The sequence below is a fragment of the Nylanderia fulva genome, unplaced genomic scaffold, assembly GCF_048542155.1.
Source record: "Nylanderia fulva isolate GAGA-0341 unplaced genomic scaffold, ASM4854215v1 Scaffold235, whole genome shotgun sequence".
NCBI lineage: Eukaryota > Metazoa > Arthropoda > Insecta > Hymenoptera > Formicidae > Nylanderia > Nylanderia fulva.
Window position 1 is genome coordinate 62,113 of NW_028190299.1, and position 13,779 is coordinate 75,891.

Sequence of the window (13,779 nt, forward strand, 5' to 3'; positions counted from 1 at the left end):
AGTCTCCTGTTAACGATTTTGTTTATGACTGTTGACGGGTAACAATTGTTACGAAGAATTCGTTTGACTAAGATGATGTTTTTCTCGTGAAACATAGGGTCAGCGAGTAAAATAGCCCTGTCCACGAGGCTTGTGATCACACTAATTTTATAACGCATCGGATGGTTTGAAAGAAAATTTATATAACGGCCTGAAAACGTAGGCCGTTCTTGTTCATACCGCTAATCCATACATTAATGTTATTTTGTATTTATATTGTCCAATTATACTAATCATATGTACCATTGTTAGTCTTAAATGTCAAATATATATATATATATATATATATATGTCAAATTTTATCACCACGTGTATGTCTCTCTATACCTCTCTCTCAACCATCGACTACCATCCTCTAGACCCGCGACTCTATATCGAATTTTAATAAGTTACCTTAAGTACCGTTTTCAAGAATATCGTGGCGCATTCACATGCGCCTGGCGCCCAACTGTACCGTGAGTACCGAAAGTACCTAAGTACGAGTAAGTAACTCTTTCGTTGCCGAACTTTACCGTATTAGGGTTCAAATTAGTAAAATATTTAAATTGAACGCTCCCCTGTCCGAACTTGGCGTTTCGGAGCAGGAAAAGACGTTGCAAAAGAGCTAAAGCATTTCAAACTGTCGTCAAAATGGGAACTGTTATTAATAAAAAATTGCCTCAAAGGAAAATGATACAAAAAGTTAAAAGCAGAACATTTCATTTACCACTTCCGTTACAGGAGATACTAAAGAAATTATGCTTGGATACTGATCCAATAAATGTTAATAACGAATTATATATTTTAATTAGAAGTATCCCGACCAAATCAAAGATTATTTGGGAAGAAATGATTAATGTTAAAAAAGTTTTTGACGCTTTAACATGGTTAAAGGACAACAATTTTTTATACTCTAACATTATATTGCCAAATGATCATAATAAATTAAACATTTTAAACAATTAAAAAATTCAGAATTTCAAGTAGAAGAGACAAAAGTGATATTAGATGACGAACCTGATAATGAGTTAATAGATGATCCAATAGATGAGACAAAAAATGGTGTTGAAAATATATTAGACAATAAACATAAGGCAATGTTAACTCAAGTTACAGATGAAAAAGATGGTTATTATGAAGAATACACTATTTATCCCTTATATGAAAAAAAAAGCAAATAAAACTTCTACAGAATTGTACCAAATGTTAAAAGTTAAAAATGCACTTTTGGATAATCGTGAAAAAGATTTAGATTTAATGTGTTTTCCAGATTTATATCCTTTTGGTATTAATGGACAACGTGAAAGTAGAAAAGTCAAACTTTATGATCATGAATTTATTAAATGTCGTTTGACATCTAAACATCCAAAATACAAATTAAACCAACAATATTTATTTTATTTATTGAATGATGCCAATATTCGTCAGCTAAGACGCGGAATTTATCATAAATTGAATACAACTAATCCTCAAGATCGTTATACGGCTGCAGAGTATTTAGAAGCATTGTCAAAAGAACAGTTGGAATCTGATCTAACAACAATATTTTCTAAATACAGAACTTCGACATACGGAACAATATTGGCGTAAACCTAGAAGTAATCTAAGGTGCATGACGCAGCATTAAGGACCTGCGGCATGGTTTTTAACACTTAGTTTGAATGAATGGTTATGGGAAGATTTAGGTGAATATATTCGTGAAGTAAATAAATGGCATGATGCTTCTATATCCGTTAGCAAACTTGTTGCTAAAGATCCTGTATCAACGTCGAGATTTCTTGACAATCAATTTCGAGCAATGCTTGACTTTATTAGCTCCGACGATCATCCAATTGGTGAAGTAACGCACTATTTTTGGCGACGAGAATACCAAGGTAGAGGTATACAACATTTCCATTTATTGATTTCGATTAAAAATGCACCGATTTTTGGTGAATCTATTGTTGAAAAAGTTTCCAAATTTATTTTACAACATATAAGCTGCAGAATGCCAAATGAAAATATTTCACCATTATTGTACAAACGTGTTGATACGCATCAACGACATAAACACAACGATTATTGTCTTTACTCCAAAAAAGTAGGTCGTAAAGCTATTCGTCGATGTCGTTTTGGATTTTCTCGTCCCGTTACTGAAACTTTTAACATGAGAAATGTAGCAACTTCAATAGCAGGTAGAAAACAATTAAAACAAAAAAGTAGACTTTACGATCTTTCTAGAACGGAGAATGAAATTAATATAAATGATTATAATCCTGTTCTTTTTACTGCATGGGAAGGTAATATGGATATACAATTTATTAGTGAAAAATCATCGCTGCTTACTTCATACATTACTAAATATATGAATAAAGCAGCAAAATGTGAGTTGTCTGATTCTATTCTTAATACTGAAAATAATAATAATAATAATAATAATAATAATAAGAAATTAGTAAGTCGTCTTTGAAATATAAATATGCGATTTGTGAATAATAGAGAATGTGGAGCTCTTGAAGCTGCTGATACATTGTTAGGTATTTCTTTGTATAGAACTAATCGAAATACAACTATTAGATGGTTAGATGTTAATCAAATACGACGTAAAAGATTAAAAAATTATAAGGGAATTGAAGCTCTTGATCCTGAATCTACAGATATATTTTATCCGTCCTTAATAGATGATCTTTAGCCACATAGATCAAATAAATTAAAAAATATATCTCTTTATGAATTTGCACAGTGGTATGATGTCTCAAAGATCAAACCAAAAAATAAGTATGTTGAATATTAATTAATGAAAGGCTCGTATAAATTAACAAAATTAAACAAATCAAATATAATAGGCCAACTAAACGAGCAAATAAATAAGGTGTAAAAATTTTATTAATAGTTAAATAATTAAAATAACATTCCGTTACAGAATCAATATAAATTGTAAACGTTTCGACTGCACTACAGTCTTTATCTATACATAAAAGTTAAATATTAAAATACAAAGTTAAATGTTAAAAATACAAAGTTAGTTAAATATTAAAATATAAAATTAAAACGATTCTTCGCTGTTGACCAATAGATATGCAAGGCGATTGGTCTGAGATGCCAAGTTATGCGATATTTAAACATGCTGCGGATATAATGCGCAAATTAAATCAATGTTAGAGAAAATTAAAAAATCTTTCAACTTACATTATCGTTTTAACAAGTCCTTTTTCCCGATATTTCAAGTGTGTGTTGCGAAGTCTGAATACCAAATGTCAAAATAGAGAGCGTGATGTATTTATTTATTACCAATGTTTTTTCTAAATTATGATTCAGCAAATTTTTTAAGTATGTCAAAATAACTACTGTCTAACAATTCGGTGTCTTTATTTAAATTAATTCCATTTTTCTGTTCTTTAATGTGGATCATTTCAGATATTAGTCTTTTATGGTAATTCTTTTCATGATCCATAATTTTAATATTGTCCCAGTCAACTGTATGTTGTTCGTTTAGAATGTGTTCAGTGACAACCGAATGTCTAGCAGAGTCTAATTTAATATTATTTTTATGTTCTTTAAGTCTCGTTCCTAACTGTCTTTTTGTCTGTCCGACATATGTGGCATCACAATCGTTGCAACTCAATTTATAAATAACGTTAGAATTCGTGGGGCAATTATTTTTGTCCTTTTGAACTTTTATGAAGTCATTCAATTTTTTAATGCAGCGATATCCTACCACTACGTCAGGTCTTCTTATTGCTGAAGCAACTTTCTCAGATATTAATTCTATATAGGTATGACAAAATATTTAATGTTAGTATTAGTATTATTAGTATCTGTTATATTGTTATTATTAGGCTTGTTAGTTTTCTTAGTTGAGAGATTTTTTAATCTGCGTTTTATTTTTGTGAAAATTAGATCAAGAGGATAACCGTTGGATAGCAAAATGTTAATAGCTTTCTCTATATTTTTTTTGTGAAATTGCGGATGTGATAGTAATAAAGCTCTATCTACCAAGTTATAAATTGTTCCTATTTTATGACAAGTCGGATGATTTGAAAAAAATGCTACATATCAAGGAACAAAAAAATGGACTAAATTTAAACAAAGATACTGAGTTACTTAACGAGTCGTATTTTGATATTTTGGATATATTAGCGAACAATAAATAATAATAGGACAAATAGGACATTAACGAGTAAAACATAGATATTAGATCATATATAAACACGCACGCTCTCCGATCAAGTAGAGTTTAAAATGAGCTGTCTTTCTGTATTGTTGGTTTGTTATGTGTCATCCTTAATAACTGTTAATAAGATGCAAAATTGTCAAGAAGAACGATGATAGGTAAGCATACTACCAATTGTAGGGGATATATATTATAATTTGGACATACGTTGATCGGTAATTTTTTATTAATCGCAGAGCCTACGGAACGGGTTAATTTCTCGCATATTAACGATGAAACTATCCGACATCTGAACAAAATCAGAGATCATATCGAGGCGAACATTGTTGGACAGGACGGATTGAAACACGCGTTAATTGCTCAAAAACTCTCGATTCTGAATAACTATAATTAAATTTTGATAGTATGTGAATTGTAAGAATTTATATTTCAATAATTATACTGAAGAAGACCGCGTGCGGTCGAAACGTTTATAGAATGATTGTAATTGCGTTAGTTTTAATATAATGACTGTAGTTTTATAATTTATACATGTAATAAATGGTAGTTGACTGAACATCTCGAATATTCAGCTCAAAAAGTTGGCCTTATATTTATCACTTTGTTTTCAATATACGAGCGACAATTTGTATTAATTTATTTAGAATATTTTTATTATTAAAAATAAAAGCTTGTTACTCACTCTTTTTCTGTTTTACTTATTCAAACATGAATTAGGTAAGCAGAGCAATGATTCAATTCAATTCTTTATTTGTCCCCTGAGGGATTGAAGGCGCTTTTGAAGGAGCGTTCCCCAACCTTACAAATACTCTTACAATCTTTACTTATATCTACTCTTATCTCTACTCTTACATCTAATTTACAAATAACTTAATTCTACCTTAACCTACTTATCTACTACTTTAGAGAGAGAAAGAGCCGTCCCTACCTATCGCTTCGCTTCGGCTTCCGATTCCCCATATATTCTCCACCACCTCATTCATACCTCACTCATTCTCCTCCTCATACTTCCTTCCTCCTTTTCCCCTCCCTCCCCCTTTTCTTCCGTTCTCCCCTCTTCCCTCTTTTTCTCTATTTCTCTCATGCATCCTTCCCCTTCTCCTCCTTTCTGCAATATTCCCTTCATTCTTTCCCACCAGTTTCCCTTCCCCCCTTCTCCCCCACATTCTCCTATCACATGCTCCCATGTTTCTTCTTCTATCCCGCATAACCTACATCTTCTTTTCTCCTCTTCTTCCCAGTATCTCGCCCCTCTCATCTCATTGTTCATTCTGAACCTAACTATCCTTCTCCATCTACTTTCCCCCCATCCCTTTCTCAGGTATTCCGGCAAACCCTCCTCCTTCCATTCCCCATACCATCTATTATATCTCGACTCTCTTATCCTCTCCCATCTTTCCTCCTTTTGCCTTTCCCTGTCTTTCTGCTCCCACCCCTCATATACTTCCTCTCCCCTTCCCCTTTTTTCCTCCATCTCTTTCCCTTCTATTCCTCTTTCTTCCCAGAATTTCTCCCTCTCTTCCTCCCACATCGTTCTTTCCTTTTCTCCTCTTATCCTCTCTTTCATATCCTCAAAACATTTCCTCGCTAAACTTCCTCCTCTTCCTTCCTCCAACTTCCTCTCATACCCTACCGCCCTCCTTCCTGCCCTTATCCTAAATTTGTCTTTTCCTATCTCCTCTCTTACCATATACCCCGGCGTGCACCAGTCTACTCCTAACGTCCACCTAATCCATCGCTCCTGCATTGCCTCCACCTCTCTCCTCTCCTTCCATCCCCATATTTCCGCCCCATATTCCAACACCGTCCCCACCAACCTTTCCATTAGCCATACTCTTTTCATCCAGTCTCCTGCAAACTTTCTCTTTCCCATTCCCCACACCTGTCTTATCACCGCTCCTGCTTTCCTAACTCTGTTCTTTACCTGCGCCTCCTGCCCCCCTGCCCCTGCTCCTCTGTAGCTTATACCCTAAATATGTAAATTCTTTCACTTCCTCTAACCTTTTTCCTTTCCATCTCCACTCCACTCTCTTCATTCTTCCTCCTCCCTTTTTAAACCTCATTACCTTTGTCTTATCCACATTCACATCTAACCTTTTCTTGTCCATATAACTTTCCATTTTCCCCAACATATGTATCATTCCTTTCTCTTCCTCCGCCAACAGTACCATGTCATTTGCGTACGCCAAACAATGCACCTTTTCCCCTCCCAGTTTCACCCCCCCCCAACCTCCTTTTCTTAGCACTTCTTCTATATCCGCTATCAGTAAACTGAATAAGTGCGAACTCATTAGGCAACCTTGCCTCACCCCCCTTGCCGTCCAAAAATTTTCTCCCTCCTCCTTCCCCACTCTTACCTTACTCCTCGTTTCCCTGTACACCTCTTCTATCCTACTCCTTAAACCCTCCCTCACTCCCCTCCTCTTCATTGCCTCCATTAACACCTCCCTATCTACCGAATCAAACGCCGCCTTCAGGTCCATAAATGCCGCGACTACCTTTCCTCCCTTCTTATTTACCCTCTTATTTACCAGATAATTCAACACATAGATACTATCCATCACCCCCATTCCCTTCCTAAAACCTGTCTGACTCTCCGGTATCATATTCTTCCCCTCCATAAGTAGAGCAATGATTATTTTATTACTAAATTTAGAAATATTGATTGAGTGAAAAAATAATTAACTTCTAATGACATCATTATTTGTTTGTATTTGTCTAGTAAGAATAGCAAAGAAGTTTGAAGTCTGGTTGTCTAACAATAAGTAAGATTTAAAAATGACCGTCATATTTTAATAAAATATGATGGGGGTGGTGGCGGGATCTTTGCATATACTATATATTTAATCATGTTTAATGTATGTAGTATAGTACAAAAAGAAGTGATATCTCTACAAAAATTACCTTTTTAAAAAAAAGGTAAGAAAAGGTGCTAAGTTCGCGTAAAAACCGTTGTGTTTGCAAAAACAATGGTTATTATAACCCTCAAAAACTATAAAAAAAAAATCTATTTCAAAAATAGTACCATTTTAATCTATAAAATTATTTTAATCTACAAAATAGTTATTTTAATACATACACCTTACTTACCTTACAAAAGTAATGATATTTATACCTTACAAAAATAATGATATTAATAAAATTGTGCTAAGTAAAAATAAAAGTTTATAAAAAATAAATCAAAAAACTGTATCAAATAAGTTACAAATATAATGATATTAATAAAATTGTGCTAAGTAAAAATAAAAGTTTATAAAAATAAATCAAAAAACTGTATCAAATAAGTTACAAAATATTATCAAATCCAAACAAAAAATAAAAATAAAAGGTTGTGCTATTTGAAGATAAAAACATAATAATATTTTAATAAAAAGTTAAACATTATGTGTTTAACTTTTTACATAATAAAATGTTAGACATCATGTGTTTCATTTTTTAGATAAATATACTAACAAGGAAAGGGTCGGAAGTGTCCCCCTCCGATTTTAATGAGCTTTGAATATGTTGTAGTCTAGATCAAAATAGGAGACACGTATTTTTTTATAAGTGCTAAGTCGGTCGTTAAGGGGGTGAAACACCTTCTTGAAAAAAATCAATTTTTTCATTTCTCAGCGAATACCGTCGAAGCGATAAGAGATATAAACAAAAGTTTTAAATAAAAGTTTTATGGTCTTTAATGTACTTCAAAATCATGTAATCAGATTTGTCGAAAATGTCATATTTTTCGAAATTCCCCCCTCTCCCTTTCAATGTTTGAAAATTTTTAAATTTGTCTTATAACAAAACTTATAGCTCATTTAACGACAAATTCAATCATATATAATAAATATTAATAAGAATATTTGTAAGTCAGCTCTCCAATTATTTTAAGAACTCCATATTCATCTCGACTAAGAGCCAAATGCGATGTTATTGCGACAAATTAAGATAAGAAATTTTTGAAAACTGAGGAATTTGAATCCTATGGTTGGGATCTCAGAAATTCCCCTTGTTCCTTCTCTAAACATCCCCTGTAAGAAAAAGACGAGAAAAATATTGGTCCGAAAGTCGGCTGAATCGGGAATCGAACCCGAGACCTTCCGCTTGCCGGGCGACTGCTCTTCCAACTGAGCTATTCAGACACTTACAAATCAATATTTCTCTCAATGTTTATATATAATATGTATATATATAATAAAGTTGTATTCCGAAGTCACATTTTTCAGAAATAAATTAAAAATATACACTACTATACGCCCGCTTTATCCGCCTCATGACGCTCGTTATTCACAGCGACAGTTATTTTTTTTCGCGAACTCACAGAGGCAACCATAAATTAGCAATAAATAATTTATGAGAATATATTTTTATAAATTATAGAAATTATATTTATAAATATAATTTATAATTATATAATATGGAACTCCAATGGAGCGAGGGTTCGGTTTAAGAATCAACACGCATGATGCAGTAAACAACTGTAATAGTAATAATATGTACACATTAACAAATGCCAGAAACATTACAGTAAGCGAGTGAACCAAAGACTAACCTGAATCAATACAATTGTCGATGGCAAACCTTTATCTATCTCCGTACGATATCATCGATACTCTCAGCTCGGAGTCTTGTTACCTACTGCCTCTCATGCGCGAGTCTACAAGCCGCGGCAAGGTCGAGCTTGATAACCTACAAGCTTACATATACATATATAATTATAATATATATATTATGTGACAATAAATATACATATAATTTATATGGAAAAGTAATGTTTTTAATGCATGAAAAATAAAACTAGTCGGACAAGGAAAATTATTGATCAGATGCCAAGGTTAATAGATCCAATTTTATGAATAAACTTGAATTTTAAGAAAAATAGTCGTTTTTTATAATAAAGTAAACAAATTTTAAATGATAAAGAACGTTTTTATGCAAATATACATTTTTTTTGTTAAAAGTTTTATAAATGAAACATATTTATACGTTACTATATTTTAATTTATACATTTTTGCAGATAACATTCTTGCTCATATACAACATACATTACATACTTGAAAGAAATAGAGTATTTTACTAATCAAAATATTCTGTTTTATAATATTTAATTTCTTAAAGTATAAAGTAAATGTAATACACATTGTCTTACATTATTAAGTCATTATATATATGTATATGGAAATATTACATAAAATACCGTACATAATTATTGCATACAAGAATAACAAATATTCATGGTTGATATCGGTTACAAAGATGATGATCATGAAAGAAATGATTTATACAAAGGGATTTTTTACACCATGCGCAAGAAATTACAGCAATTTCACCACAAATATCACATATTGGTTTTAAATTAGTTTTGAAACAAAAATCTACTGGTGTATCAAATTCTTCTGGTTTCTTTTCTAAATAACCACTTTTATACCATGCATATTTGAATAAATTTTTAAACCTTGGTGATGAAAATTGATTATGTGTTAATGATTGTAATTTTAAAATATTGTTTCTTGAATGAAGCTTGACGTCAAGATCTAAAAGCATGATGGTATCTGAAAAATGTCTAACAAAATTTTTCCATAAACGAAAACCGAATACATCTAAAGGTTGTATTTTTCCCGTTGCTCCAGCTGGTATAGTTAACAAATTAATATTGTCTATAAAATCTGGTTTGTTTTTTTGAATTATATCAGGACAATGACCAGTCCAAGAATCTAATAATAACACTGATTTTGGTCCAACATTTGGAAAAAACACTTCTTTTATCCAGATCTCAAAATGATGCGATGTTCATTTTCCAGATTTTGATGCCATGACAAAGATATTATCTTTAAACATTGTTTCTTTTACTATTGGACCAAAAGTTCCAGTAGGTTTTTTTAAAACAATAAACAGAGGCGATAATAATCTACCATCAGCTGAAACAATAGGTTGCATAGTATAACTATGTGTAGTTGCTGATATGGATTGTACTATGCGCTCTACTTTTTTAATACCAATAAGTAGGTTATACTAGGGGAGTTCTAGACCAGGGGCAATGAGGGGGGTGAGGGGCGGGGGGGGGGGGGAATCAAGGGCGAGGGGGGTGACGTCACGTGGGGGAGGGGGTCTTATCAGTAGATAAGCTTATCTTTTGTTTATAAACATATCAGATTACCTGATAAGGGGATCATATTACCTGATAAGGGGATCATGTTACCTGATATGTTTATAAACAAGATAAGATAAGATAAGCGGCGTCTTTGAGCGGTATCTAAGTTTTCATAAACAAGATAAGATAAGCTTGAGCGATATCTAAGTTTTCATAAACAAGATAAAATAAGCTTGAGCGATATCTAAGTTTTTATAAACAAGATAAGATAAGCGGCGTCTTTGAGCAATATCTAAGTTTTCATAAACAAGATAAGATAAGCGGCGTCTTTGAGCGATATCTAAGTTTTCATAAACAAGATAAGATAAGATAAAAATTCTACGAATGGCTGTCGCCGTTTCAGAATCCAAGCTTGGATCGAGCGCCGACAATTGGATATCTAAGTTTTCTCTGAAAATCCAAGATAATATATCTATTACAGCGATATCTATTACAGCGATATCTAAATTTTCTCCGAAAATCCAAGATAAGATAAGATAATTCTGCGAATTATTAAGAACAAAAGGTTTGCCGACAATCAAGCGGGTTGATACATACAGGTTGCGACATGTTTGCGCGACGTGTCAATCCGACGGGGTGAAATTTACACCAAGAAGGTAACGGGCGGCCTTATCTATGTATTTCTAAGAATTATCAGCGGGTAGATATCGCACAAATATTTCTCGCAAATTAACAATTGCATCATTATCCCACGAACAAAGGAATGATCGGGATATATAATGAGGACCGATGCAGCTGCCGGGCCATAGTACCACTGGCGAGCGCACGCTCTCTTTATTCAAGATGTTTGTAATGCTATCAAGTGCTTCCGACATTCTCAGTTTAAGTGCCGAACAGTTGCAATATATTCCGAAGATTGTTTTACTGCAAAAGTGCGGCTATTTTGTAGAGCATTTGTGGGAAAAACTGCCGGAGCACATTAAGGTGGATCCTGAGGTTCAAACCTATCGTCGTTGCCTCGAACATTACAATCGGCCGTGGATGCGAACGCATATTGACGGTCCAGCACCGATGATTAGGGATTGCAGCGAATGTCAGCGAAAATAGGCTGAGGTTACAAGTGTAACACGTGTGAAAAAGTGATAGACATCGAAAAAATGGAGAGCGCACCGCAAAATCATGCAGAGTGTCATGAGAAGGGGTGTTATAAGACTGCCGAGAGATGGTATAGACATCTCGAGGTATGCTTTCACAATGAAAAAAAAGATAACCCGTTTTGTAATAAACGTGAAGCGGCGACTTCAATTGTACAATATGTACGAAATTGCGAACTTGGTGTGCGAAAACCGCATACAAGACGTGTAGCCCAGTTCCTGGAAACGCATAAAGACATTGTAAGAGTGGCTGGTGATTTATCTAAATGCACCAGAACGTCTAAGCGACACAAGCGAGTCGCATGTTATCAACGTCGATACAAAAATTGTGTCGATTATTTCACTGTGGACAACTATGATTTTGGCTACATGGACATGCCTTCACCATCGGTGTCATGCAAAACACAATCATCCGAAAATGATTCTGACCAAGAAATGGAGGAGGAGTCAGATAGGAGAGAACCGTCGTCATCATCATCATCATCATCATCATCATCGCCAGATTTCTTGTCGGCAGCCTATTTATCTTTTCTGTGATAAAATAGGTGTACAACATATGTAATATCAACGTGTTCTGAGAGAGTAGATATGTCTTCGCGGAAGGTGTAAACATGTCGATAGACAACTACTGAGCAGCCGCTATTTTTGTTTCGTCGGAGATCATCTTTCGGAGATAATTGCATCATTGCATGAACAAAGGGATGACCGGGATATATAATGAGGACCGATGCCACTGCCGGGTCATAGTACGGTGACAGTTGCGAGCATAGTAGTGACTCGAGAATAAATTGTTTTTTGCAAAAAAAATGGAGAACGCAGCGCGTAAGAGCGATGAAGAGATGAAGGTGATCTCTGATGACGAAATGGAAGTGGTCGTCGTCCCGGATGACGAGATGGAGGTCATAACCATCTCCGACGACGACAGCGAGAGCGACAGTGATGGTGCGATGTACGACCCTGTGTACGACAGGGAGGCGAACAACGTCCTGGATGACATTGAGGAGATGGAGGTCGATATCGTACCCATTGATGAAGACGGCGATGACGATGACGATGACGATGACGATGACGATGACGATGAAGATGAAGATGAAGATGACGATGGGTACGATAGTGACAACGCTGTTCGGGAGTCGTGCAGCTCCCGCATGTATGGCATACGCGCCACTGCATCCCTCGACGAGACAGCGAGGGTATGCACTGTGGCGTCGTATGTCATGGCATTCGTCGCACCATGGGGATCGATCAGGATCTGCTTTCGCTGTTTCATGAGAAACAGGGGCAGATTCCTGAGCATCACAACCATCGAGGGACACACTACATCGCGGTACACAAATGTACCCGAACTGCGTTGCACCGATTGCCAGGAAAGACTATACGTGTTCTACCTGGCCAACGCTTGTCCCACCTGTCAAGGACGTGAGTATATATATATATATATATATGTATATACATACATACATACATATACAATGTGTATATTTTTATATTCGCTTTCCTTTTTATTTCCTAATTTACTAGTGGGAGAAATCACGAAGTCGTCCGCTGTTGCGGAGAATCCGGAGTGATTTCTGGAATAGAAGGTAGAAATCACGAAGTCGTCCGCTGTTGCGGAGAATCCGGAGTGATTTCGGAAGAAGCGGATAGAAATCACGAAGTCGTCCGCTGTTGCGGAGAATCCGGAGTGATTTCTGGGAGAACAAGATAGAAATCACGAAGTCGTCCGCTGTTGCTGAGTATCCGGAGTGATTTCTGGGAGAAAGGTAGGAGAAGGACCAAAGGGTGTGAGGTAAATAATTGGGTTACCGAATCCAACGGCGAACCCAAAGACTCTAGTTTTTATGATTTGATTAAACTCCCGGAAATTGTACGAAGTATCGGTGTGAATGTGTTAGGTAGACTTACTACTTATCAAGAAGAACCTTGGTCAGCTGGAGGTGGGTCGGTGGTTGACGACGGCTGGGATTTCGTTTTGCGAAATTAATACTAACAGAATTAATAATTCTTTCGGTTGAACACTCAAATAAAACTAGTTGAAGTTTGCGAACGGGATGAGACTGACTGAATGAGAATGAATAAGAATTGAGAGAAAAAGCCTGTGTGTTTTTCTCGCACGGTGTTACTCGTATATAAACCTCCTTGCTCCTCCTTCTCCATTAGTTGTTAATATCCCCGACGAATAAGGAAATTTTCAATGACGCTTTGGAGGCGTCCTTTGGTTTTGAAAATTAATATGATTGGTTCGGGCTTTGTTTAGAGTCCTGGGTTTCGACCAATGGAGAATTTGTTCTTATAGAGGGAGGTTGATATTTTATTGCTCTTTTAGTTGTGACTCAAGCAGATATCGCGTCCGGTGATCTGTCAGGCGAGGATTGTTTAGGTT

The 13,779-nt window shown here is 35.1% G+C and overlaps 1 pseudogene; it reads right to left on the reverse strand.

Moving 5' to 3' along the window:
• Positions 1-9,383: 9,383 nt before the first annotated feature.
• Positions 9,384-10,851, reverse strand: LOC146723087 (uncharacterized; annotated as a pseudogene).
• Between the last annotated feature and the right edge of the window lie 2,928 nt (positions 10,852-13,779).